This window comes from Scyliorhinus torazame, chromosome 13 (assembly GCF_047496885.1).
Source record: "Scyliorhinus torazame isolate Kashiwa2021f chromosome 13, sScyTor2.1, whole genome shotgun sequence".
NCBI lineage: Eukaryota > Metazoa > Chordata > Chondrichthyes > Carcharhiniformes > Scyliorhinidae > Scyliorhinus > Scyliorhinus torazame.
The window spans coordinates 181,354,476-181,382,100 of record NC_092719.1 but is presented as its reverse complement, the minus strand read 5'-3'; the positions used below and the strand labels follow the sequence as shown (position 1 = coordinate 181,382,100).

The following is a 27,625-nucleotide window of genomic DNA, read 5'->3' as shown; positions in this document are numbered from 1 at the left end:
GGCAGGGGTATGGGAATCTATGCAAGGAGTCAGAGGAAGAGGAATCAAGGACAAAAACAAATATCAGAAAAGGTAATAAGAAAAGTGATATTCAGAGAAACCAAGGACCAGATTCAAACAGAGCCACAGTGAAAAATGTTGGGAGTGAGGCAAGTAATGTTAAAAAGACAAGCTTAACGGCTTTGTGCCTTAATGCGTGGAGCATTCACAATAAAGTGGATGAAGTCATCATGCAAATAGATGTAAACAGGTATAATGTAATCAGGATTCCAGAGACACGACTGCAGATGACCAGGGATGGGAACTGAAAATCCAGCAGCACTCAGTATTTTGGAAGAACAGACAAGGAAAAGGCAGTGGAGTTGCATTGCTGGTTAAAGAGGAAATTAATGCAATAGTGAGGAAAGATATTCGCTCCGACAAAGTGCAATCTGTATGGGTCAAGCTGAGGAAACGTTTGTGGGCGTTGTATATAGAGTCTCAAACTATAGTCATGATGTCGGGAATAGCATTAAACAGGAAATTAGAGACACATGCAATAAAGGAGCATCTGTAATTATGGGTGATATTAATTTGCAGATAGATTGGGCAAATCAAATTAGTCACAATACCGTAGAGGAGGAATTCCTGGAGTGAATACGGGATGGTTTTCTGGACCAATACGTTGGACCAACTAGAGAATAGGCCATCCTAGACTGGTACTGTGCAATGAGAATGGAATCATTGGCAATCTAGCTGTGCGAGAGACCCCTTAGGGATGAGCAACCATAATATGGCAGAATTTTTCATCTAGATGGAGAATGACATAGTTGATTCTGAGACTGGGGTCCTGAATCCTAAGAAGGGAAACTACGATGATATGAGGCGCAAGTTGGCTATGATCAATTGGGAAACGTTACTTTCACACTATGTTTCTATAGCCCTTAGGGCAAAGTGGATCAAAGGATATTGGGGGAAAGCGGAATTAGGCTATTGAGTGTTTTTTTTAATGTCCAATTAAGGAGCAATTTAGCATAGCCAAACCACCTACTCTGCACATCTTTGGGTTGTGGGGGTACGACCCATGCAGACACGGAGAATGTGCAAACTCCACATGGGGCCGGGATCGAACCTGGGTCCTCAGTAGGCTATTGAGTTAGATGATCAGCCATGATCAAGATGAATGGCGGAGCAGGCTTGAAAGGCCGAATGGCTGCCTCCTGCTCCTATTTTCTATGTCAAAGGGATGACTGCGGATAGGCAATGGCCAACATTCAAGGAGCGCATGGGGAAGCTGCAACAATTGTTTATTCATGTCTGGCACAAAAGTAAAATGGGAAAAGTGGCTAAACCACAGCTTACAAGGGAAATTAGAGATAGTATTCGATCCAAGGAAGAAGCATACAAATTGGCCAAGAAAAACAGCAGGTCTGAGAATTTGGAGCAAATTAGAATTCAGCAAAGGAGGACCAAGGGATTGGATAAGAAAGGAAAATAGAGTACGTGGGAAATGCTTGCAGGGAACATACAAACTGACTGTCAAAGTTTCTATAGATAGATGAAGATAAACAGATTGGTACAGACAAATGTAAGTCCCTTACAGTCAGAAACAGGGGAATTTATAATGGGGGACAAAGAAATGGCTGAGCAGCTAAATACATACTTTAGTTCTGCCTTCACAAATGAGGACACAAATAAGATACAAGTAATGTTGGGGAGCGCAGTGTTTAGTGAGAGGGAGAAACTAAATGACTCAATATTAGTAAAGAAATTGTATTGGGAAGATTGATGAGATTGAAGGCTGATAAATCCCCAGAGCCTGATAATCTACATCCCAGAGTGTGCAAGGAAGTGATTCTAGAAATAGTGGATACGTTGGTGGTCAGCTTCCAAGATTCTATAGACTCTGAAACAGTTGCTATAGCTTGGAGGGTAGCCAAACTAACCCCACTATTTAAAAAGAGGGATAGAGAGAAAACAGGAAATTATAGACCAGTAAACCTGATGTCGGTAGTGGGGAAAATTCTAGAATACATCATCAAAGATTTTATAACAGAGCACTGAGAAAACAGTGGCAGAATCAGACAGAGTCAGCATGAATTTATGAAAGGGAAATCATGCTTGACAAATCTACTGGAATTCTTTGAGTATGTAAGTAGTAGAGTTGATGATGGGGAGCCAGTGGATGTGGTTTATTTGGACTTTCAGAAAGCTTTCGACAAAATTCCAAATAAGAGATTAGCGTGTAAAATTAAAACATATGTGATGAGGGGCAGTGTATTGAGATGGGTCGAAAACTGGTTTGGTAGACAGGAAACAAAGTGGAGGAATTAGTAGATATTTTTCCAAAATGGCAGGCAGTGACTTGTAGGTACCGCAGGGATTGGTGCTGGGACATCAGCTCTTCGCAGTATATATTAATGGTTTGGATATGAGAACAAAATGTAATATCTCCAAATTTGCAGGTGACACAAGGTTCGGTGAGAGGATGAGCTGTATGGAGGACGCAGAGATGCGTCAATGTGATTTAGAAAAGTTGAGTGAGTGGGTAAATGAATGGCAGGTGCAGTATAATTTGGATAAATGTGAGGTTATCCACTTTGATAGTAAAAACGGGAAGGCAGTCTATTAACTGAATGGCCATAAATTAGGAGAGGAAAATGTGCAACGAGACCTGGGTGTCCTCATACACCAGTCACTAAAGATAAGCATGTAGGTATTGGGTCACTGTCTGTGCGGAGTCTGCACATCCTCCCCGTGTGTGCGTGGGTTTCCTCCGGGTGCTCCGGTTTCCTCCCACAGTCCAAAGATGTGCAGGTTAGGTGGATTGGCCATGATAAATTGCCCTTAATGTCCAAAAATTGTCCTTAGCGTTGGGTGGGGTGACTGGGTTATGGGGATAGGGTGGAGGTGTTGACCTTGGATAGGGTGCTCTTTCCAAGAGCCGGTGCAGACTCGATGGGCCGAATGGCCTCCTTCTGCACTGTAAATTCTATGATAAGGTACGGCAGGCGGTAAAGAAGGCAAATGGTATGTTGGTCTTCACAGCAAGAGGATTCGAGTACAAGAGCAGGGATGTCTGCTGCAATGATACAGGGCACTTGGTGAGGCCACACTTGGAAAATTGTGTGCAGTTCTGGTCTTCTTATCTGAGGAAGGATGTTCTTGCTCAGAAAAATCAGCGCCAGACCTGCACCGATTTTCAACCGGTGAGGGGCTAGCCATCGACACAGCGTGGAACACCCTCGAAACCCACGAGAAACAGTGCAGGAATCGTCGGCGTCAAACCAGCGCCTGCCGCGATTTTGGCGTCGGGAGTTATTCTCTGCCCTCTCGCATGCCCCAATTTTGGATCAGTCAATGGAGAATCCTGCCCACAGTGTTTCACAACTATTCTGATGAAAGGCCACAACCTGAAAAGTTAATGCTGTTTCTCCCTCCACAGATGCTGCCAGGCCTGAGTATTTCTAACATTTTCTGTGTTTATTTCATATTTCCAGCATCCACAGTATTTTGCTTTATAAAAATAGAATCCACGTAGAAAGGAGTAAAAAACCTAGAATAATGATCATGGAGAATTTCAATATCCTGATACTAAATTAACAGAAGAGGTAGGTCAAGGGGATAAAGAAACAGAGTTGTGGAGGCATTGGTGGTGATCTTTCAGGAATCACTGGAGGCAGGAAGGGCCCCAGATGACTGGCAAGTGGCTAATGTAACAACACTGTTTAAGAAGGGAGGGAGGCAGAAAATGGGAAATTATAGGCCGGATAGCCTGACTTCGGTCATTGGTAAGATTTTAGAGTCCGTTATTTGTTAAGTAATGGGTTAAGAGACATTCCAATTAGTTGCCTCATTTATGTTAAGTATCCAATAATTGACACTGATATGTAAAGAGGCTCCCGGTGGCCCTTGTGTCAGGTGACGTGAAGATCGCGTTTTGTGCAGTCTGTTAAAGTGAAATAAAGGTGTTTGTGAAAAGGAGCAAAACCTTTGACTCTTCATACAACAGCAGCTAAGCGTCTAACAAACGGTAGCAGAGGATCTGAAACAAAAGAGAAAATGCTGGAAAATCTCAGCATGTCTGACCTGCTGAGATTTTCCAGCATTTTCTCTTTTGTTTCAGATTCCAGCATCCGCAGTAATTTGCTTTTATTTGGTAGCAGAGGATGGTTGCTGTGCAAATGTGAAGGACTGAAAGATACAACTTTTCCAGACCAAACCAAGGAGTGAGTGAGAAAAAAAAAAAGGATATATGGCTGAACCTATGATAAAGATGGCCCCCCTTATTTTCTGAAAGTGGATCGTACGACCAATGGAGAAGTGCAGTAGATATGTGGACTAAGATAACTGCCTTGGGAAAGAGAAAACGAGGTATGGCATTGGCTCTTTCTCTACCTTATGAGAGTAAAATCCGAAGCAAAGTGTTTTCTGAGCTTGAATTGGAAGAGTTAGACTCAGAAGAAGGTATGGAGGCTCTATTACATTATTTGGATAAAATTTATAAAAAGGATGACTTGTTAAGTGCGTATGAAGCATGGTCGGATTTTGATAGGTTCCGGAAAATAGAGGATTTCTCCATGGAAGACTATATAATGGAATTTGGCAGACTATATAAAAGGCTGCAGAAACACAACCTGGAATTTCCGCAGTCTGTGTTGGCCTTTAAATTACTTGACTGTGCTAGAGTGAGCAATATGGATAAGCTCCTGGTTTTGACAGGAGTTCAGTTTGCGGATAAGGATACCTTATTCGATCAGATGACAGAAGCTTTAAAAAAAATTCTGTGGAAACATTCGATTCCGATGGCTCTGTTGACCCAAATAGGTCAGTCTGCAATAAAGCAGAATATGAAAGATACACTACTAATAGGATGGCGACATCGCACGGCTACAAACAGGCTCCAAGACTATAGAAGGAGATCAGGACCCAGAAATTATGAAGACAGAAACCCAGTTGGAACCTACAATAGGAAGATGAACCACAGAAATGCCCGGGGTATGATAAATCGATGTTTTCGATGTGACTCTCAATACCATTATGTATTCAACTGTCCAAAACGTTATGATAGAGTGTTTGAAGCGACACATGACATGGAAGAGTCAGAAGAGGAAAAAGATAGTGACCAGAAAGAAGGCATTGTCCAATTAACAAGCAGTTTTATGCCGGTAATGAGGGTGTTGGTTGCTCCTTCAATTGTGCTGTATTGGGCAGTAGCTGCACTTCTACTGTGTGTGGAATTGACTGGTTAAAATGTTACCTGGACTCCTTGATTGCTGAAAATCGTAACAAGGTTAAGGAATTTGAAAGTTCCACAAGTTTCAGGTTTGGGGATGATAATACTCTGAAGTCGTTGAAAAGCGTGGTGATCCCTTGCAATATTGCCGGAGTGAATCATTTCATTAGCACGGATGTTGTGTCAAGTGAGATACCTTTGCTTCTGAGCAGACCGTCAATGAAGAAAGCACACATGAAACTGGATATGGAACAGGGTAAGGCAAAAGTCTTTGGAAAGACGGTGGGCTGACAATTTACACAGTCGGGACACTATTGTATTCCATTACTGACATATAATATTTCAAGTACAGTTGTTAAAGATGTGTTTATGGCAGTTGAAAATTGGACTTTAGCTGATAAAAAGCTTGTTATATTAAAGTTGCATTGGGAATTTGCGCATCCGTCTCCTCGGAGGCTGAAAGATTTATTAAAGGATGCAGGGGGAAGGGATGAAGACTGTACGAAACTGATAGAACAGGTTAGTGATCGCTGTGAAGTTTGTAGGAAGTACAGAAGGACACCAGCACAATCGATAGTAATCCTACCTTTGGCCAGGGATTTTAGCGACATTGTGGCCATGGACCTTAAGATCTGGAATAAAGCCAATAATATATTTATTTTGTAGATTGAGCAACCAGATTTAGTCAATCAACGATTGTACTAAGTAAAGAAAAGAGAGTAATTCTGGATCAAATTGTGGAAAAATGGATAGGGACAGGAATGGGCACACTGGCAAAATTCCTTACGGACAATGGGGGAGAAACTGCTAATGATGAGTTTAGGGATATGTGTGAAAAACGTGAATATCACAGTTATGAATACGGCTGCTGGAAAGTCCATTTAGTAATGGTGCCTGTGAAAGAAACCATGCGGTAATAGATGACATGCTCCAGAAAATGTTGGCAGATAGACCAAACTGCAAGCTAAATTCAGCTTTAGCATGGGCGGTACATGCAAAGAATTCATTGCAGATAGTTGGGGGCTATAGTCCCTATCAATTAGTGTTTGGTAGAAATCCTAAATTTCCGTCCATTTTAGATGACCAGCCTCCAGCTTGGGAAGGGACTACAATTAGCTCTGCCTTTGCTGAGTATTTAAATGCATTACATCGCAGTAAAAAAGCTTTTTTGGAAGCAGAAGTCTCTGCAAGAATTCGCAGAGCTTGAAGACATAATGTACGGCCATCAGATACCGTTTTTCAGCAAGGAGACATAGTATACTATAAGAGAGACAATTTTAATGAATGGAAAGGCACAGGGAAGATCATAGGCAAAGATGGCAAAACAATTATTTTGAAACATGGCAATCAAACTGTTAGGGTACATTCATCAAGGATAATGGGTACAGATTACACATTTTCAAATTTAGACAGAGCAGTTAGACATGATGAGGAACCAGAGTCATCTGGTACGCACGTGTTACAGAACTATGAGGGCCAGTTAACCTATATAGACAGGTTTCTGTAGAGGAACACAACACTTATGATGAATTAGAACAGGCCATTTTTCCGAAAGGACAACTGCCAAAAGTTGGTACAAAAATGACATACTTGCCTGAAGGGTCTAGTCAATAGAAGGATGCAAATGTTATTAGTAGAGCAGGGAAGGCCACTGGAAGTATAAACATTGGTTGAATGTACAGCATTCAGGAGAGGGAGTCAAGACAATGGATTGGGAACACGAAGTTCACAAATGGAAGGCACAGAAACGCAGTGCCAGTTCAGATAGTACATCGGATAGTGAACAGGTCCGCAGGAAAAGATCGAGAACTATTGAAAGGACATCCCACAGCAGAAGGGACAGATCAAGCAGTAGCAGTCCAGAACGAGATATCAGGCGGGAGAGGGGACATAAGTTTATCAAGATCTCGGAAAATGAGTGGGACTACGAATACTAATAGGAGTAGAAGCCCACATGCACGTGAGATTTTGGTAGCTTCCAATAAATTAGATGAAAAAGTTATCAAAGATGCCAAACAGCAAGAGTTGCATAGTTGGAGTGAATTTGGGGTATACACAGAAGTACCGGATAGGGGACAAAGAGCTCTATCCCACATATGGATTTGCACGGAAAAGGTTCTTCCGGACAGAACTTATAAGGCAAAGGCCAGGCTTGTGGCAAGGGGATTTGAAGAAAACTTAGAAGATCAGGATTTAAGGGTATATTCACCTATGGCAGGAAAGGTTATTTTAAAGATCTTCTTGGCTCTATTAGCCACAAAGGCATGGGAGTGCAAATCTATAGATATAAAAGCTGCCTTATTGCAGGGGCATCAGCTCCAGAGAGACATTTTTCTCCGTCCTCCTAAAGAGGCAGCTAACACAGAAGGGGTACTCTGGAAGTTGAACAAATGTGTATGTGGATTAAATGATGCGTCTAGAGTCTGGTATTTTTCGGTAAGGTCAGTTTTGTTAAAGTTAGGCTGTTGCCAGTTGAAAGTAGATCCGGCAATGTTTTACCAGCACTATAAAGGAAATCTTTCTGGCATCTTAATGATGCATGTCGATGATTTTCTGTGGGGTGGGACTAGTGATTTCGAAGTTATTGTAATCTCTGGTTTGAGGAAAGAATTCAGGGTTGGAAGTCAGGCTTCTGGTGCATTTAAATATATTGGACCGGAAATCAGACAGACTAAGTTAGGGGCAACTTTACATCAGCAATCTTATTTGGAAAGCATCAGCCCAATAGCAATTAGTCGTGGCCGGGTTTCACAAAGAGATGTAATGGTTTCAAAGATGAAAAAAGAGCAACTGCAAAGTTTAATTGGGCAACTGAATTGGTTAGGTCGACAGACTAGACTGGACTTGAATTTTGATGTCTTAGAGTTGTGTACAAAAATGAATGATCCCAAAGTGGAAGACATAATAAGAGCAAATAAAGCATTGGTCAAACTAAAAATGCAGGAGTGTGTTTTGAGGTTCCCAGTTTTAGGTGACCGTAGGCACTTGAAACTCATAGTTTATAGTGATGCGTCCTATGCAAATTTATGTGATGGGGTTTCAAGCGTAGGAGGTTTTATAATTGGTAAATGTTGCCCTTTTGTGTGGGAAACAAAGAAAATAAGGAGTGGTCAAAAGCACTTTGGCTGGAGCCGGTTCTTTGGGGGTGAGGACAGGTGTGTTAGGTGCTCAGGGAGCCCAGCAAATCACACCCACATGTTCTGGGCATGCCCAGCGCTGGAGGAATTTTGGAAGGACGTAGCGAGGACAGTGTCGAGGGTGGTAGGATCCAGGGTCAGACCGGGCTGGGGGCTCGCAATATTTGGGGTGGCAGAGGAGCCGGGAGTGCAGGAGGCGAAAAAGGCCGGAATTCTGGCCTTTGCGTCCCTGGTAGCCCGGCGAAGGATTCTCCTTCAGTGGAAAGATGCGAGGCCCCCAAGCGTGGAATCCTGGATCAGCAATATGGCAGGGTTCATTAAATTGGAGAAGGTGAAATTGGCCTTGAGAGAGTCGGTACAAGGGTTCTTTAGGCGGTGGCAACCGTTCTTAGACTTTCTGGCAGAACGATAGACATTGGTCAATGGCAGCAGCAGCTCGGGGGGAGGGGGTTTACTTTATTTTTGTTTATGTTATTTACACTGGAGGGTCTGAGGGGGTCTATACACCTGTTGTGTTAAGTCGGGGTGTTAATGTTAATTTATTATTTATGTACGGGGGGGGGGGGGTTTGGCGGGTTGCTTTTTTAGATTGTGTTTTGTACTTAACCCTGTTGGGTTCTTTTTTCTTTCTCATTTTGTTATTGATATTTTATGAAAACCTTTAATAAAAAAATTTTTTTTTTTAAAGCACTTTGGCTGCTGAGACATTAAGCCTTGTAGAGGCGGTGGATATGGCCTTTTATATATCTCAGATATTGACAGAAATTTTGGGATTCGGGGATTTGGGTAATATACCTATTGAATGCCACATTGACAATAAATCCCTGTGGGAAAATGTGCACTCTACAAAAAGTGTCAATGAAAAAAGATTAAGGATAGACATCGCAAGTTTGAAGCAGATGTTGGACAGAGGGGAGATAGCAAAAATTAAATGGGTCGGCTGTAGCTATCAATTGTCAGACTGTTTTACAAAAAGAGGGGCTAGTTCACAGAAACTTTTGGATATTGTTAATGAAGGGCGCCTGTTTCTGTGACTGTTTTCAGGGGCTGGTTTAGCACATTGGGCTAAATCGCTGGCTTTTAAAGCAGACCGAGGCAGGCCAGCAGCACGGTTCGATTCCCGTACCAGCCTCCCCAAACAGGTGCCGGAATGTGGCGACTAGGAGCTTTTCACAGTAACTTCATTGAAGCCTACTTGTGACAATAAGCGATTTTCATTTCATTTTGTTTTTCATTTCTTCCAAAAATAAATGGAAAAAAAAGGGGGGAAATTGTGTGGGTGTTTTTGAGTTTCTTGTAATTTTGTTTTCACCTAATTTTTTTTTTCTCCAAGGAAGGGGAGACTGTTAAGTAATGGGTTAAGAGACTTTCCAATTAGTTCTCATTTATGTTAAGTATCCAATAATTGACACTGATGTGTAAAGAGGCTTCAGGTGGCCCTTGTGTCAGGTGATGTGAAGATAGAGTTTTGTGCAGAGTCTGTTAAAGTGAAATAAAGGTGTTTGTGAAAAGGAGCAGAACCTTTAACTCTTTATACAACCGCAGCTAAACGTCTAACATTATTGAAGATGAGATCGCGGAGTACTTAGAAGTGCATGATAAAATAGGACTGAGTCAAAGGGAGGTCATGTCTGACAAATCCATTATAGAGTTCTTTGAGGAGTTAACAAGGAAGTTAGACAAAGGAGAACCAGTGGACTTGATTTATTTAGATTTCCAGAAGGCCTTTGACAAGGTGCCACATAGGAGATTGTTAAATAAGTTAAGAGCCCATGGTGTTAAGGGTAAGATCCTGGCATGGATAGAGGATTGGCTGACTGGCAGAAGGCAGAGAGTGAGGATAAAGGGGTCTTTTTCAGGATGGCGGCCAGTGACTAGTGATGTGCCTCAGGGGTCTGTGCTGGGACCACAACGTTGCACTATATACATTAATGATCTGGAAGAAGGAACTGAAGGCACTGTTGCTACATTTGAAGATGATACAAATAGGGACAGGTAGTATTGAGGAAGCAAGGGGGCTGCAGAAGGATTTGGACAGGCTAGGAGAGTGGGCAATGAAGTGGCAGATGAAACACAATGTGGAAAAGTGTGAGGTTATGCACTTTGGAAGGAGGAATTTAGGCATAGACTATTTTCTAAATGGGGAAATGCTTAAGAAATCAGAACCACAAACGGACTTGGGAGTCCTTGTTCACAATTTTCTTAAAATTAATGTGCAGGTTCATTCGGCAGTTAGGAAGGCAAATGCAGTGTTGGTGTTCATGTCAAGAGGGCTTGAATACAAGACCAGGAATGTACTTCTGAGGCTGTATAAGGCTCAGAACAGACCCCATTTGGAGTATTGTGAGCTGTTTTGGGCCCCGTATCTAAGGAAGGATGTGCTGTCCTTGCAAAGGGTCCAGAGGAGGTTCACAAGAGTGATCCCTGGAATGAACAGCTTGTCATATGAGGAACAGTTGAGGACTCTGGGTCTATACTCGTTGGAGTTTAGAAGGAGGCGGGGGGATCTTATTGAAACTTACAGGATACTGCGAGGCCTGATAGAGTGGACGTGGGGAGGATGTTTCCACTTGGAAAAACTAGAACCAGAGGACACAATCTCAAACTGAAGGAACAATCCTTTTGTAGCACAATCAATCACTCACGGGACGAGATGAGAAGGATTCGAACGATGGCTTTATTACGCAGACTTGTTCCCCAGCAGCATAGTTACAGAATTCGGCTGCTGGGAGAACCCAGGCTCTTATACTCCGCCTTGCTGGGTGGAGCCAGCAGGCGGCTGATCCAATCGGGATCCAGTGTCTATCTACCAATAGCCTCTCGGCATCCCAGGGTACCTTAATACCCCTAATATATACCACCACATTCACCCCTTGTTAAAAAAGAACCTGGCAGGGTGGTGGGCCGTATGGTGGTAGGGGTTTCCAGAGTCGGAACCTAGGATGCCGCTAACACGGCGGCTATGCTCCGATATTAACTACTTACAATGCCGCTTTTACTGGGCAACCAAACCAAACCAAAAAAATTATTTACAGAGGCATTTTGTGCTTCATTATACAGATTCAATGAGTCGGATGGGTGCCCTGGTCGTCCTCGCCGATCGTCTTAGCCCCGGTGGTGATGCAGGTGCAGGTTCTGGCCTCGTCGTCTCTGGGAGCGTTACAATGCCTCGTCCTGCTCCAATAGCCCTATTCGGGACCGGAGGAAGGACCGATCCACGCTGGAAGGGGGCAGCTGTGGGGTGCATCGTTGGGAGGGAGGGGGTGATCGGTGTTGGGAGGGCGTGCGTGGCTCCAGAGGGGGTCACTGGTGTTTGGGGGGGGGGGGGGTGCGGGGCTCCGGCGGGTGCCAGGTCCCGCAGGGAGACCGTGTCCTGTCAGCCACCGGGGTACGCCACGTAGGCGTATTGAGGGTTCGCGTGGAGGAGATGAACCCTCTCGACCAACGGGTCCGATTTGTGCGTCCGCACATGCTTTTGGAGCAGGTTGGGTCCCGGGGCTGCCAGCCAGGTCGGAAGTGACGTTCCGGAGGAGGACTTCCTAGGGAAGACAAGATGGCGTTCGTGAGGTGTTTGATTCGTTGTTGTACACAGCAGCGACCGGATGGAGTGGAGGGCGTCCAGGAGGACTTCCTGCCAGCGGGAAACTGGAAGACTTCTGGACCGTTCCGTTCTCCCGCTCTGCCTGACCGTTCCCCCGGGGGTTGTAACTGGTTGTCCTGCTCGAGGCAATGCCTTTGCTGAGCAGGAATTGATGCAGTTCGTCGCTCATGAAGGAGGACCCCCTATCGCTATGTATGTGGGCGGGGAAACCGAACAGTGTAAAGATGGTGCCGAGGGCTCTAATGACCGTGGCCGCGGTCATGTCGGGACAGGGGATGGCGAATGGGAACCGGGAGTATTCGTCAATCACGTTGAGGAAGTACGTGTTGCGATCGGTGGAGGGGAGGGGGCCTTTGAAGTCCAGGCTGAGGCGCTCAAAAAGACGGGAACCCTTTATCAGGTGTGCTTTATCTGGCCGGTAGAAATGCGGCTTGCACTCTGCGCAGATCTGGCAGTTCCTGGTGGCGGTCCTGACCTCCTCGATGGAGTAGGGCAGGTTGCGGGTCTTCACAAAGTGATAGAACCGAGTGACCCCCGAGTGGCAGAGGTCCTCATGGAGGGTTCGGAGACGGTCCACTTGTGCGTCGGCACACGTGCCGCGGGTTAGGGCATTGGAAGGTTCGTTCAGCTTTCCGGGACGATAAAAGATCTCATAGTTATAGGTGGAGAGTTCGATCCTCCACCGCAAGAGCTTGTCGTTCTTGATCTTGCCCCGCTGTGCATTATCGAACATGAAGGCAACCGACCGTTGGTCAATGAGGAGAGTGAATCTCCTACCGGCCAGGTAATACCTCCAATGCCGCACAGCTTCCACTATGGCCTGGGCCTCCTTTTCCATTGAGGAGTGGAAGATTTCTGAAGCGTGGAGGGTACGGGGGAAAAAGGCCACGGGTCTGCCCGCTTGGTTGAGGGTGGCCGCCAGAGCTACATCAGACGCGTCGTTCTCGACTTGGAAGGCGAGGGACTCGTTGATTGCATGCATCATGGCCTTTGCGATATCCGCTTTGATGCGGCTAAAGGCCTGGCGGGCCTCCGTCGACAAGGGGAAGACCGTAGACTGGATTAGCAGACGGGCCTTGTCCGCGTAGTTGGGGACCCACTGGGCGTAATAAGAGAAGCCAGGCAGCGTTTCAGGGCCTTGGAGCAGTGGGGGAGGAGGAACTCCATAAGTTCGGGGTCGGGGCCTATCACTCCATTTCGCACTACGTAGCCAAGGATGGCTAGACGGTCGGTGCTAAACACGCATTTCTCCCCGTTGTATGTGAGATTCAGGGCGTTTGCGGTCTGGAGGAATTTGCGGAGGTTGGCGTCGTGGTCCTGCTGGTCGTGGCCACAGATGGTGACGTTATCGAGATACCGGAACGTGGCCCGCAAACCGTACCGATCAACCATTTGGTCCATCTCCCGTTGGAAGACCGAAACCCCGTTAGTGACGCCGAATGGAACCCTTAAAAAATGATAGAGCCGCCCATCTGCTTCGAAAGCAGTGTATTTTTGGTTGCTCGAGCGGATGGGGAGCTGGTGGTAGGCGGACTTAAGGTACACCGTGGAAAAGACCTTGTACTGTGCAATCCGATTGACCATGTCGGATATGCGGGGGAGAGGGTACGCATCCAGCTGCGTGTACCTATTGATGGTTTGACTATAGTCTTTACGACTACCACCTGGGCTCTCCAGGGACTATTGCTGGCCTCAATTATGCCTTCCCTCAGCATCCGCTGGACTTCTGAACGGATAAAAGATTGGTCCTGGGCGCTGTACCGTCTGCTCCTAGTGGCGACTGGTTTGCAATCCAGGGTGAGGTTCGCGAACAGAGAAGGCGGATCGACCTTGAGGGTCGCGAGGCTGCAGATAGTGAGTGGGGGTGTAGGGCCGCCGAATTTAAACGTTAAGCTCTGAAGATTGCACTGAAAATCCAATCCCAGGAGTGTGGCAGCGCAGAGGTGGGGAAGGACATACAGCTGGTAGTTTTTGAACTCCCTCCCCTGCACCGTGAGGTTCGCGATGCAGAACCCTTTTATCTCTACCGAATGGGACCCCGCCGCCAGAATTTTTTTTTGATTACTTGGGTGGATCGGAAGGGAGTAAAAGTAGCGTCTTACTGTATCGGGATGTATAAAATTCTCCGTGCTCCCAGAGTCGATCAGGCAGGGCGTCTCGTACCCGTTAACGAATATCGCTGTTGATGCTGTTTGGAGCGTTCGGGGCCGCGACTTGTCCAGGGTCACCGAAGCCAGTCGTAATTGTTGCACCGGGGCGTTTTCTTCAGGCCCCATGTGGCCATCCATCCATCCGTCCTTAGACGTCACCCAAGATGGCGGCGTCCACGGGTCGCACATGGTCGGGGGGTGGGCAAGATGGCGCCGCCCATGGATCGCATGTTGCCGGGGGGGCACAAAATGGCGGCACCCATCCCTCCCGCGTGGAGTCCGGGACCCAAGATGGCGGCGCCCATTGGCCGCACATGGATCGCTGGGGGGGCTGAGTTTGGGGTTCGCCCCCGGAGATTGCGGCTACCCCCCGGGCCTGGCACACAGCGACGAAATGACCCTTTTTCCCTCACACTTTACAGAGGGCCGAGCGGGCCAGGCAGCGCATCCGGGGGTGTTTCCCCTGCCCGCAAAAGTAGCAGCGGGGCCCCCCCCCCGGGTGATCCGCCGCTCTGGCAGCGCAGGCCTGCGGGGGTCGGGGGGTCCCGGGGGTTCGATCGCGGCGGGGGTCCACGGTGCCCAAGGGGCTGCCGCGCGGTCGGGGGCGTAGGCGCGGGCATTCTGTGACGCCACATCAAACAAGGCCGCGAGGGCCCGTGCCTCTTTGAGGCCTAGTGTGTCTCTTTCAAGCAATCGCTGGCGAATTTGGGATGAAAGCCTACCTGCCACGAATGCATCTCAGACCAGCAGCTCTGTATGTTCAATGGCCGCAACCGATGGGTAGTTGCAGTTTCTCCCCAGTATCAACAGTGCATTGTAGAATTCGTCCAGTGATTCCCCAGGGATCTCCCGTCTCGTCGCGAGCTGGTGGCGTGTGTAGACCTGGTTGACGGGCCGAACGTAGATTCCTATCAGCATCGCGATCGCCGTCGGGAAATCTTCCGTATCCTCTATGAGCGTGTAGATATCAGGGCTCACCCTGGCATGCAGGACCTGGATTTTCTGTTCCTCTGTAGGTATGCCGGGGGCCGTTCGGAGGTATCCCTGGAAACACGCTAACCAATGTTTAAAAGTGGCCGCTGCGTTTGCCGCGTGGGGGCTGATTCGCAGACACTCCGGCATGATTCGAAGCTCCATGTCCTTAAAAGTTTGCGTAATAAATTGTAGCACAATCAATCACTCACGGGACGAGATGAGAAGGAGTTGAATGATGGCTTTATTACACAGACTTGTTCCCCAGCAGCACAGTTACAGAATGCGGCTGCTGGGAGAACCCGGGCTTTTATACTCCGCCTTGCTGTGTGGTGCCAGCAGGCGGCTGATCCAATCGGGATCCAGTGTCTATCTACCAATAGCCTCTCGGCATCCCAGGGTACCTTAATGCCCCTAATACATACCACCACACCTTTAAAACAGAGATGAGAAAGAATTTCCTTAGCCAGAGGGTGGTGAATCTGTGGAACTCTTTGCCACAGAAGGCTGTGGAGGCCAAATCACTGAATGTCTTTAAGACAGAGATAGATAGGTTCTTGATTAATAAGAGAATCAGGGGTTTTGTGGAGAAGGCAGGAGAATGGGGATGAGAAAAATATCAGCCATGATTGAATGGCGGAGCAGACTCGATGGGCCGAGTGGCCTAATTCTGCTTCCATGTCTTATGGTATTTAATGGGCACAGGGACTGAGAATCTATCCAATTCTATCCAAAATGTACTTGCCTGAAAAGGATATTTCAGAATTATTATATCGACACATTTGTTCTTTGTCACACGGTTCCAAGGATAATATCCCACAATGTGTAACAACTGACACGTGTAACTGCTCAAGCTTCTGCTCTCCTTCGTGATATCTCAAGCTTCCTGTCCCTTGCACATACTAATGCAACATGTAGCAGTTAAGAAGCAGCCAGAGATCAATCATGACCTCTAACTCCATGGAAGCACAGGCTGCAGCCCTGGAGGTAATATATTTGCTTCCATCAGTCATGCCTTCCGGATCATGTGCACAGACATGCTTAAGGCTTTCAGGATCCAATAGCTGACAGTAAATCAACCCTTCTGTGGTGACTCAAGACAACACTCTGGAGGCTTCCAGTAATAACAAAAGGTTTATTAACGAAAGGCAAAATTTAGTATTAGTACATATACAGGCACAGAACACTAAAGGATGGGTCTTAGCTCTCTGGCTCTGGAATCAACACCACCCAGGCTCATGCTCCCAGGCCGCGCTAACTCACTATTGGTAAGGGTTCATGCGCTCCCACACATTTGGCCCCGGGCTGGTCACGTGGGCTGCCAGGGCCACCCCCTTAAAAGGGCCATGCTAACACACCTTCCATTGATTAGTGGGTTTGCAGATCCAGGATCTTGCCTTTAACTGGAAATCCATGGCAGTGTCTAAAACTATGTCTTATTCACAATGGGGTACAGACTACCAAGGAGAAAGAATAATGGCTTATATGAACTGGAGTACTGACATACTAAACATGCCTGTACTACCCCATGTAACAAGACACTTTTAGAAATGACTGTATAAAGGGGCAGCACAGTGGTTAGCATTGCTGCCTCACGGTGCCGAGGGCCCAGGTTCGATCCCGGCTCTGGGTCACTGTCCGTGTGGAGTTTTCACATTCTCCCCGTGTTTGCGTGGGTTTCACCCCCACAACCCAAAGATGTGTAGGGTAGGTGGATTGGCCACACTAAAATTGCCCTTATTTGGAAAAAATGAATTAGTGTAGCCATGTAAAATGGCTGAATCCCGATTGGAATGGTCAAATCCCGATTTAAAATGGCGAACGGAAGAGGCTGATGGGAAAATCAGCCAACAGAACTCAAACGGACAGCTGCAGGTAAAACAGTGTATTTGCCTCTGGGGAAGTCAGTCCAGATCGATACCTGCAGCCATCAACATCACAACAACCCAGCCATCTGCATTTTAATCAGCCATCCCCGGGAACAATTGCTACAAATTAGCAACATAAAGCCGACCCAGACCTTTCGGCACCAGCAGGGGCTGACACAAAGAAAGGTAAACGACCACCCCCCGATCAAGGAATCGCTCCAGTCCTGGAGCATATCGAACCAAGTGATTGGGACCAAGTCCAATCACTTGGAACCAGGTACAAGGTCCGCCCCGAGAGGCGGGAAGCCCCTAGGGTCTATAAGAATAGGGGCCAAGTTCAACTCAACCCTTCTTTTCCTGCTCGCAACCTTCGAGACCCTTCTACAAGAAACCGTAAGTTTTACTCCAGCGATCGCTACCAGATAGGCACTCCTGACTATCGACTTGTACTAGCTTTTGAATCCCGCAGGCTCAGAACCAATTCAAAAGACCATTCGTTTCCCTGACCTGGTGGGCCATTTCCAAAAGTTAAGTATTGGCCTTTAGTGATAGGTAGAATGTATCGAAGTAGGATTATTGTATAAGTATTAATTGCTGTATATAATAAATGAGCGCTGATTTAACTCTTACTAAGCGGTGTGTTGCATTATTAATCATTACTTGGACTTGAACCACGTGGCGGTATCAGAAAGATACTTGGCGACTCATGAGCAAAGATGACAGAATAAGAATAATACGAAGTCTTACAACACCAGGTTAAAGTCCAACAGGTTTGTTTCGATGTCACTAGCTTTCGGAGCGCTGCTCCTTCCTCAGGTGAATGAAGAGGTCTGTTCCAGAAACACATATATAGACAAATTCAAAGATGCCAAACAATGCTAGGAATGCGAGCATTAGCAGGTGATTAAATCTTTACAGATCCAGAGATGGGGTAACCCCAGGTTAAAGAGGTGTGAATTGTGTGAATTCACACCTCTTTAACCTGGGGCTACCCCATCTCTGGATCTGTAAAGATTTAATCACCTGCTAATGCTCGCATTCCTAGCATTGTTTGGCATCTTTGAATTTGTCTATATATGTGTTTCTGGAACAGACCTCTTCATTCACCTGAGGAAGGAGCAGCGCTCCGAAAGCTAGTGACATCGAAACAAACCTGTTGGACTTTAACCTGGTGTTGTAAGACTTCGTACTGTGCTCACCCCAGTCCAACGCCGGCATCTCCACATCAAGAATAAGAATAAGTCAACTAAGGCTAAAACGAGCAACATTGGGTACACTAAAAAAAAATTTAAATGACTGTACAAAAAGACTGCAACACAAAAAATTAATAGATTAAAGCACGTAAAATCAGCTACACAGAAAATAATCTCCACATTCAATCCCTGCATTATGTTGAGATAGCAATGAGAAAAGATAACCATCACGGTCAATGCAAGTGGACTAGCCTCAAGAATCTGGATGTACTGCAGAAAGGGGTTTAAGGTCAGTCTTGAAATGCCATATCCTTACAATTGAACCACCCGCTTATCTGTCAAGTAGCAGAGATACAACATCTTCAACACATGACTAAGGTTTGGAGAAAAAACAATAATCAACCAAGATTCTCACTCTTGACTGCCACTGTTGGATCATTGCGTATACACATCCAATAGGAATAGAATTGAAATTAGCATGTTTTCATTGATTAAAGGATTCTTGCTGGTTTTGATGAATTTAAGAAACATGTGATTCTACAGCAGGCTTCACTTCGAGAACTAGAAGGATCTCCTGCTACTATTAACAAATGGGAGTTACAGAAGCAATTCAAGTTGAGTTGATCCCAGAGTAGATCTGCAGAAAACCTCTTAAGGAATGTGCTCATCTGTTGGCAGTTCCTTTCTTTCTGGTCTTCAGAAATTGTTCAACACCCAAAATATTTCTTGCTATTGGAGATCAGCCATGTCGTCCTGGTTGTTAAGAAGTCACGACCTGCTGAGCTGAATGATTACTGACCAGTCGATCTTGCATCGATAGTCATGAAGTGCTTTGAATGTGATCTGTCAAAATATCTTTTAGATTCGCTTGTTCCACATATCGCTCAATTACAGTCTGCCTATCAACCTCATAAGTAAATTGACGATGATGTTCTGATTCTGGTCCATCTGATTCAATAGAACATGGATAGATAAAATAATCTTGAAGTATACAGATGATGCAGTACGTGTGGGTCCCATGACGATTAAAGAAGGAAACTATAGGAAGAAGTTTATAAAATGAAGCAATTCTCCTAAACTGAACAAAAAAAAGACTAAAGAACGAGTTATAAACTTCAGTGGAAAACCAGTTCATGATATTGTTCCTGTAAAGATTCATTCAGTGGATATTTAAATAGTTACCAATTACAAGTACCTAGGTGTCAAAGGAGATGAAACGTTGAATTGGAGGCAACGGCTGTACAGATGTCATGACTAGACCATATTACCTCAGAAAATTAAAATTTTTCAAGTGATACAACCATTGATAGACCACAATCTGTAAGGATAAACAATGACACCTCCTCCATGACAGTACTCAATACTGGGCCCCGTAAGGCTGCGTCCTTGGCCCCCAACTATATTCTCTTTACACCCATGATTGTGTGGCAAAATTCAGCTCCAACTCCATCGACAAGTTTGCTGATGACATGCCCGTAGTGGGTCGGATCTCAAACAACGACGAGTCAGAGTACAGGATGGTGATAGAGAACTTAGTGGCGTGGTGTAAAAACAACAATCTCTCCCTCAATATCAGCAAAACTAAGGAGCCGGTCATCGACTTCAGAAAGCGAAGTGTCGTCCACACCTGTCTGTGTCAATAGTGCCGAAGTGGAAATCGTTGACAGCTTCAAATTCCTAGGTGTAAACACCACCAACAATCTGCCCTGGTCCACCCACGTTGACGCTACGACCAAGAAAGCCTATACCTTCTCAGGGAATTTGGCATGTCCACAATGACTATTACCAATTTCTATAGATGTACCATAGAAAGTATCCTATCTGGCTGCATCATAGTCTGGTATGGCAACTGCACGGCCCAAGGCCTGAAGAAACTACAAAGAGTCGTGAACACACCCCTGTCCATCACGCGGGCCCGCAGCCCGCCCATTGACATTCTACACCTCCCGCTGCCTTGGGAAAGCAGGCAGCATAACCAAAGACCCCTCCCAGCCGGGTTATTCTGTCTTCTAACCTCTTCCATCGGGACAAAGATACAAAAGTTTGAGAACATGCACCAATAGATTCAAAAACTGTGTCTTTCCCGCTGTTACCACTTCCGCATAACCACTTCCTTACCTTGCAGGTCAGCTGTTCGGGAGAGAGAGGGAGCCAGGACCTTGGAAACAGCGCGGGAGTTTCAAAAAGCGCGGGAGCTGCGAGGCAGAGGGGACAGTTTAAAAGGGCGCGCTGTGGGTGAGGTAAGTACTGCATAACCACTTACTTACCTTGCAGGTCAGCTGTTCGGGAGAGAGATCAGTTTTGGGAGCAGGCCTATTGGCTGACTGTAAATCAGGAAGGATACAAAGGGTGTGGCTGAAGTGCCTATAGAAACAAAGTGCTGAAGGCAAACAGAGTGTATCTGAGTTTGGGTAAGGCTGAGTTCGGGTAAGAGGGGAGTGACAAAAAAAAAAAAAATCAAATTAATTAAGTAAAGTAATTAACTAGTTAAGGGAATTTGGTGCTCACCTGAAGGAGGTGCAGAGAAGCAGACCTGTGAGGGAGTCTCTGGAGCAACTACATCACAGCCAGCAGGTAAGTGTTTGGCTTGTAACTGGTAAGTGATTTCTCTCTCTTTGACTTTCTCCTAGCTGTGTAGTGTAGTTCAAATTTAACTTCAGGTTTAAGTCATGGCAGGAGAGCTCAGACCCGTGTCATGCTCCTCTTGTGAGATGTGGCAAGTCAGGGACCCTTCTGGTGTCCCTGACTCCTTCATCTGCAAGAAGTGTGTCCAACTGCAGCTCCTGTTAGACCGCTTGACGGCTCTGGAGCTGCGGATGGACTCACTTTGGAGCATCCGCGATGCTGAGGAAGTTGTGGAAAGCACATTCAGTGAGTTGGTCACACCGCAGATTAAAATTACTGAGGCAGATAGGGAAAGGGTGACCAACAGACAGAGGAAGAGTAGGAAGGCAGTGCAGGGATCCCCTGCGGTCATCTCCCTCCAAAACAGATTTACCGTTTTGGAAACTGTTGGGGGAGATGGCTCACCAGGGGAAGGTGGCAGCAGCCAGGTTCATGGCACCGTGGCTGGCTCTGCTGCACAGAAGGGCGGGAAAAAGAGTGGCAGAGCTATAGTGATAGGGGATTCAATCGTAAGGGGAATAGACAGGCGTTTCTGCGGACGCAAACGAGAATCCAGGTTGGTATGTTGCCTCCCTGGTGCAAGGGTCAAGGATGTCTCGGAGCGGCTGCAGGGCATTCTGGAGGGGGAGGGTGAACAGCCAGCTGTCGTGGTGCATATAGGCACCAACGATATAGGTAAAAAACGGGATGAGGTCCTACAAGCTGAATTTAGGGAGTTAGGAGTTAAACTAAAAAGTAGGACCTCAAAGGTAGTAATCTCAGGATTGCTACCAGTGCCACGTGATAGTCAGAGTAGGAATGACAGGATAGCTAGGATGAATACGTGGCTTGAGAGATGGTGCAAGAGGGAGGGTTTCAAATTCCTGGGACATTGGGACCGATTCTGGGGGAGGTGGGACCTGTACAAATCGGACGGTCTGCATCTGGGTGGGACCGGAACCAATGTTCTCGGGGGGGTGTTTGCTAGTGCAGTTGGGGAGGGTTTAAACTAATGTGCCAGGGGGATGGGAACCGATGTAGGAAGTCAGTGGGGACAGAAACAAAAGGCAGGAAGGGAGAGTGTGTAAAGCATGACCAGAGAAAGCAGGGCAGAGAGCAAGGAAGGTCTACATTAAACTGCATTTATTTCAATGCAAGGGGCCTGACGGGCAAAGCGGATGAACTCAGGGCATGGACGGGCACATGGGACTGGGATATTATAGCTATGACTGAAACATGGCTAAGGGAGGGGCAGGACTGGCAGCTCAATGTTCCGGGCTACAGATGCTATAGAAAGGATAGAACAGGAGGTAAGAGAGGAGGGGGAGTGGCGTTTTTGATTAGGAAGAACATCACGGCAGTACTTAGAGGGGATATATCCGAGGGTTCGCCCACTGAGTCTATATGGGTGGAACTGAAAAATAAGAAGGGAGAGATCACCTTGGTAGGACTGTACTACAGGCCCCCAAATAGTCAGCGGGAAATTGAGGAGCAAATATGTAAGGAGATTACAGATAGCTGCAAGAATAATAGGGTGGTAGTAGTAGGGGACTTTAACTTTCCCAACATTGACTGGGACAGTCATAGCATTAGGGGCTTGGATGGAGGGAAATTTGTTGAGTGTATTCAGGAGGAATTTCTCATTCAGTATGTGGATGGACCGACTAGAGAGGGGGCAAAACTTGACCTCGTCTTGGGAAATAAGGAAGGGCAAGTGATAGAAGTGCTAGTGAGGGATCACTTTGGGACAAGTGACCATAATTCCATTAGTTTTAAGATAGCTATGGAGAATGATAGGTCTGGCCCAAGAGTTAAAATTCTTAATTGGGGCAAGGCCAATTTTGATGGTATCAGACAGGAACTTGCAGAGGTAGATTGGGGGAGACTATTGGCAGACAAAGGGACGGCTGGTAAATGGGAGGCTTTTAAAAATGTGTTAACCAGGGTGCAGGGTAAGCACATTCCCTTTAGAGTGAAGGGCAAGGCTGGTAGAAGTAGGGAACCCTGGATGACTCGAGATATTGAGACTCTGGTCAAAAAGAAGAAGGAGGCATATGACGTACATAAGCAACTGGGATCAAGTAGATCCCTTGAAGAGTATAGAGATTGTCGAAATAGAGTTAAGAGGGAAATCAGGAGGGCAAAAAGGGGACATGAAATTGCTTTGGCAAATAATGCAAGGGAGAATCCAAAGAGATTCTACAGATACATAAAGGGGAAAAGAGTAACTAGGGACAGAGTAGGGCCTCTTAAGGATCAACAAGGGCATTTATGTGCAGAGCCACAAGAGTTGGGTGAGATCCTGAATGAATATTTCTCATCGGTATTCACGGTGGAGAAAGGCATGGATGTTAGGAAACTAAGGGAAATAAATAGTGTTGTCTTGAGAAGTGTGCATATTACAGAGGAGGAGGTGCTGGAAGTCTTAAAGCGCATCAAGGTAGATAAATCCCCGGGACCTGATGAAATGTATCCCAGGATGTTGTGGGAGGCTAGGGAGGAAATTGCGGGTCCCCTAACCGAGATATTTGAATCATCGGCAGCCACAGGTGAGGTGCCTGAAGATTGGAGAGTGGCGAATGTTGTGCCCTTGTTTAAGAAGGGCAGCAGGGAAAAGCCTGGGAACTACAGACCGGTGAGCCTAACGTCTGTAGTAGGTAAGTTGCTAGAAGGTATTCTGAGAGACAGGATCTACAAGCATTTAGAGAGGCAAGGACTGATTCGGGGCAGTCAGCATGGCTTTGTGCGTGGAAAATCATGTCTCACAAATTTGATTGAGTTTTTTGAGGGAGTGACCAAGAAGGTAGATGAGGGTAGTGCAGTAGACGTTGTCTACATGGACTTTAGCAAAGCCTTTGACAAGGTACCGCATGGTAGGTTGTTGCAGAAGGTTAAAGCTCACGGGATCCAGGGTGAGGTTGCCAATTGGATTCAAAATTGGCTGGACGACAGAAGGCAGAGGGTGGTTGTAGAGGGTTGTTTTTCAAACTGGAGGCCTGTGACCAGTGGTGTGCCTCAGGGATCGGTGCTGGGTCCACTGTTATTTGTGATTTATATTAATGATTTGGATGAGAATTTAGGAGGCATGGTTAGTAAGTTTGCAGATGACACCAAGATTGGTGGCATAGTGGATAGTGAAGAAGGTTATCTAGGATTGCAACGGGATCTTGATCAATTAGGCCAGTGGGCCGACGAATGGCAGATGGAGTTTAATTTAGATAAATGTGAGGTGATGCATTTTGGCAGATCGAATCAGGCCAGGACCTACTCAGTTAATGGTATGGCGTTGGGGAGAGTTATAGAACAAAGAGATCTAGGAGTACAGGTTCATAGCTCCTTGAAGGTGGAGTCGCAGGTGGACAGGGTGGTGAAGAAGGCATTCGGCATGCTTGGTTTCATTGGTCAGAACATTGAATATAGGAGTTGGGACGTCTTGTTGAAGTTGTACAAGACATTGGTACGGCCACACTTGGAATACTGTGTGCAGTTCTGGTCACCCTATTATAGAAAGGATATTATTAAACTAGAAAGAGTGCAGAAAAGATTTACTAGGATGTTGCCGGGACTTGATGGTTTGAGTTATAAGGAGAGGCTGGATAGACTGGGACTTTTTTCCCTGGAGCGTAGGAGGCTTAGGGGTGATCTTATAGAGGTCTATAAAATAATGAGGGGCATAGATAAGGTAGATAGTCAACATCTTTTCCCAAAGGTAGGGGAGTCTAAAACTAGAGGGCATAGGTTTAAGGTGAGAGGGGAGAGATTCAGAAGGGCCCAGAGGGGCAATTTCTTCACTCAGAGGGTAGTGAGTGTCTGGAATGGGCTGCCAGAGGTAGTAGTAGAAGCGGGTACAATTGTGTCTTTCAAAAAGCATTTAGATGGTTACATGGGTAAGATGGGTATAGAGGGTTATGGGCCAAGTGCGGGCAACTGGGACTAGCTTAATGGTAAAAGGCTGGGCGACGTGGACTGGTTGGGCCGAGGGGCCTGTTTCCATGCTGTAGACTTCTGTGATTCTGTGATACCAGACTCCTGGATGTCCCTCTTAGGGTCGGAACTGGTCTAATTGACTGAATGGATCTTTCTACACATCTTCTCTACAATTGTAGCACTATATCCATATACTTCACCCGCTGTCTATGTTTATGCATTTTCATTATGTATCCTCAAGTATTTATCGTATGTTCTATGTTCTCATGTATGGAGTGATCTGCCTGGACCATATGCAGAATAATACTTTTCACTGTACCTCGGTGCACATGACAATAAATCTAAATCATGACAATCTTCTATATGCTGTAATTGTGACATCCTTTTTGGATGTCGCTCCTGGTATTGTTCTTTAAGGATAGGGAAATTGTTGAACCAGACCGGAAGAATATTTTTTGACAAAATCTGCTATCGAAGAATTTTGAATAAGCAAACTGTCATAAACAATGAGAATCATCCATTGTTTCAATATGAATACTGGTTGTATTCAGGGAAAAGTTGCAATCCCTCAGGACAAATCAGTTCCTGAGCTCATTCTCTCTTAAGCATTTTTAACAGGAGTTTGATGCATGGTTGAGAATATGCACTCAGGGTGGGGTTAATATTTTAATATATTAGAATAGTTTTTAAATAGATAATTTAATAATTTAGTTAGTTTCTGAGATTAGATAATTTTCTTTCTTTTGTTATCAGATATAAGAACAAAGAACAATAATATTCTTTAAAATGAGCAATATACCCGAAATGATTTTCTGTACAGACAATAAAGTGTATTGACAAAGTTGTCTTTCACCCTCTTTTGAATGTTATTGTTTATCTGTGGAACTTTTAATGGACAACAAAATAACTACTTTATTTATAAAATATTTCACCAACAAGCTCCCAATTGCTGAGATAACAACTGCAAAGTTTTTCTTGTATGTTTACTTTCATCAGCCATTCATGTAGGGCGGCATGGTAGCACAGTGGTTAGCACTGTTGCTTCTCAGTGCCAGGGTCTGGGTTTGATTCCCGGCTTGGGCCACTGTCTGTGCGGAATCTGCACGTTCTCCCCATGTCTGCGTGGATTTCCTCCAGGTGCGGATCCAGTTTCCTCCCACAAGTCCCAAAATACATGCTGTTAGGTGAATTGGACATTCTGAATTCTCCCTCAGTGTACTCGAAGAGGCACCATGGTGTGGCCACTAGGGGATTTTCACAGTAACTTCATTGCAGTGTTAATATAAGCCTACTTGTGACACGGATAAAGATCATATTATTAGGTGTCACTAGAAATCGGCCTCAAGGTGGGAGCAAGCAGCTAAACTAAGTTTTACATCAAATAACAGTTAAAGGAACTGTTTGTTTTTTGAGTTGAAATATAAGACAGGAATAATGCACCTTCTAACATGCTCATAAAATACAGTAGTGACCTCTCGGATTTCTTCATCATTAATATTTCATTAATACATACAATGCAGTTGTGTTTACAACTAGCTATTGTGCAGTTTTGTGTCCGATTTGCATGAGTAAAAAAATTATGGATTCAGAGATAATAATAAACAAAACAAAAATCCAACATGCACCACAACACTGATCCATCCTTGACGAAAGAAGCAACCGAACAATAACATTTTAAAATAGTACTGTATCTGTCCCATAACAGCTCGATCATGTTAGGTCTAACACAACTTATTTAAAGACGGACAGGTAAAAATAAAGAGTTATCTGCGGTTGGCAGGGGAGGAGGAAGGGGAAGAATCAGGAATGTCAGTGTTTTCAACGTGCGTTAACGGACTCGGGAAATTTTTTAACGGGGCACAAGCGACAAGGGAAACATTGAAGAGTAAGCACACAACTGGCATCCCATTCATAAGCAAAGCAAGCCACTGCCAGGCGGGCCTTGTCCAGGTCGGGGTCGGGCGTGAGGATGGGACGGGCTGCATGGTCCAGCAGGCAGGGCGCCGTTACACTCCGGCCCTGGCACCGATTCTTTGGCCCTGGCACCGACACCCACCGCCATCTCACACTGACTGATTGACTGACAGACAGACAGATAGACACCCCCATCCGCCTACCTTCCTGCCGCCATTTCTCCCTCTCCGTTATTCCAGTCAAGCCCTCGGTCGCTAAGGCAGCTGCTCCCCTCCCCTCTCCTCCCCTCTGCCCGCCGAATGGTGGAGGCGGTTCCCGACGCGCTCGGGCTGGGAGCCGGCTCGGATCACGTGACTGGGCGCTGGCACCGCGGCGCGGGGCGGCGCGCGGGGGGTATCAGCTCACACAGACGAGCCAAGCTAGCAGAGGGGCATCTCCGAGCAAATCAGCCCACAATATTTAGAACATCCACTAAATGAGGAGAGGGATTTGTCTCAGTTGTTAGGAAAAAAGCAAATTTAATTTAACACTGGGTGCAATGAGCAAGGAAGCTTTCAGAAGGACCCAGGAGTGCCAATGCAGGCTCATTTTCAGGGTGCCTTTGCACTGACGTTTAACATCATTGTGAAGCAATTTTAGCTTTTTCACTGACACAGAGCTGACAATGTAAATCCAGAGTCTGGAGCCGACTTCACTGGGCTGACACCTCTCAGTTCATACTGACAGTGCATGGAGTGTAACTCTAGTACAGCCCCCACATCTGGTATGCAAAATGCTTCAACGCAGACCTCCTGTACAGTTTGCAAACCTTCCTGACTTTAAATGTCTAAAAAGTGGCGATTCTATCAACCCTGGTCCATAAACATTTAAATATCTAACTTTTAGGACATAGTGCCCCTGCATGTTTCCAGAATGTATGGAGCTCTAAATTACTGCGGATGCTGGAATCTGAAACAAAAATCGAAAGTGCTGGACAACCTCAGCAGGTCTGACAGCTGAAGTCTGGACAAACGTTAGTTAGCTCCGTTCTCTCTTCACAGATGC

General features: G+C 45.9%; 1 protein-coding gene across 3 annotated transcripts in view; it reads right to left on the bottom strand.

Annotated features, from left to right (window-relative positions):
- Positions 1-26,873, bottom strand: part of ptpdc1a (protein tyrosine phosphatase domain containing 1a) — a 284,748-nt gene extending 257,875 nt beyond the window's left edge. For all 3 annotated transcript variants that reach the window (XM_072472524.1, XM_072472523.1, XM_072472526.1), the window contains exon 1: positions 26,785-26,873. The gene's annotated coding sequence lies outside the window, so the exon portion shown is untranslated. The remainder of the gene's footprint in view (positions 1-26,784) is intronic.
- Between the last annotated feature and the right edge of the window lie 752 nt (positions 26,874-27,625).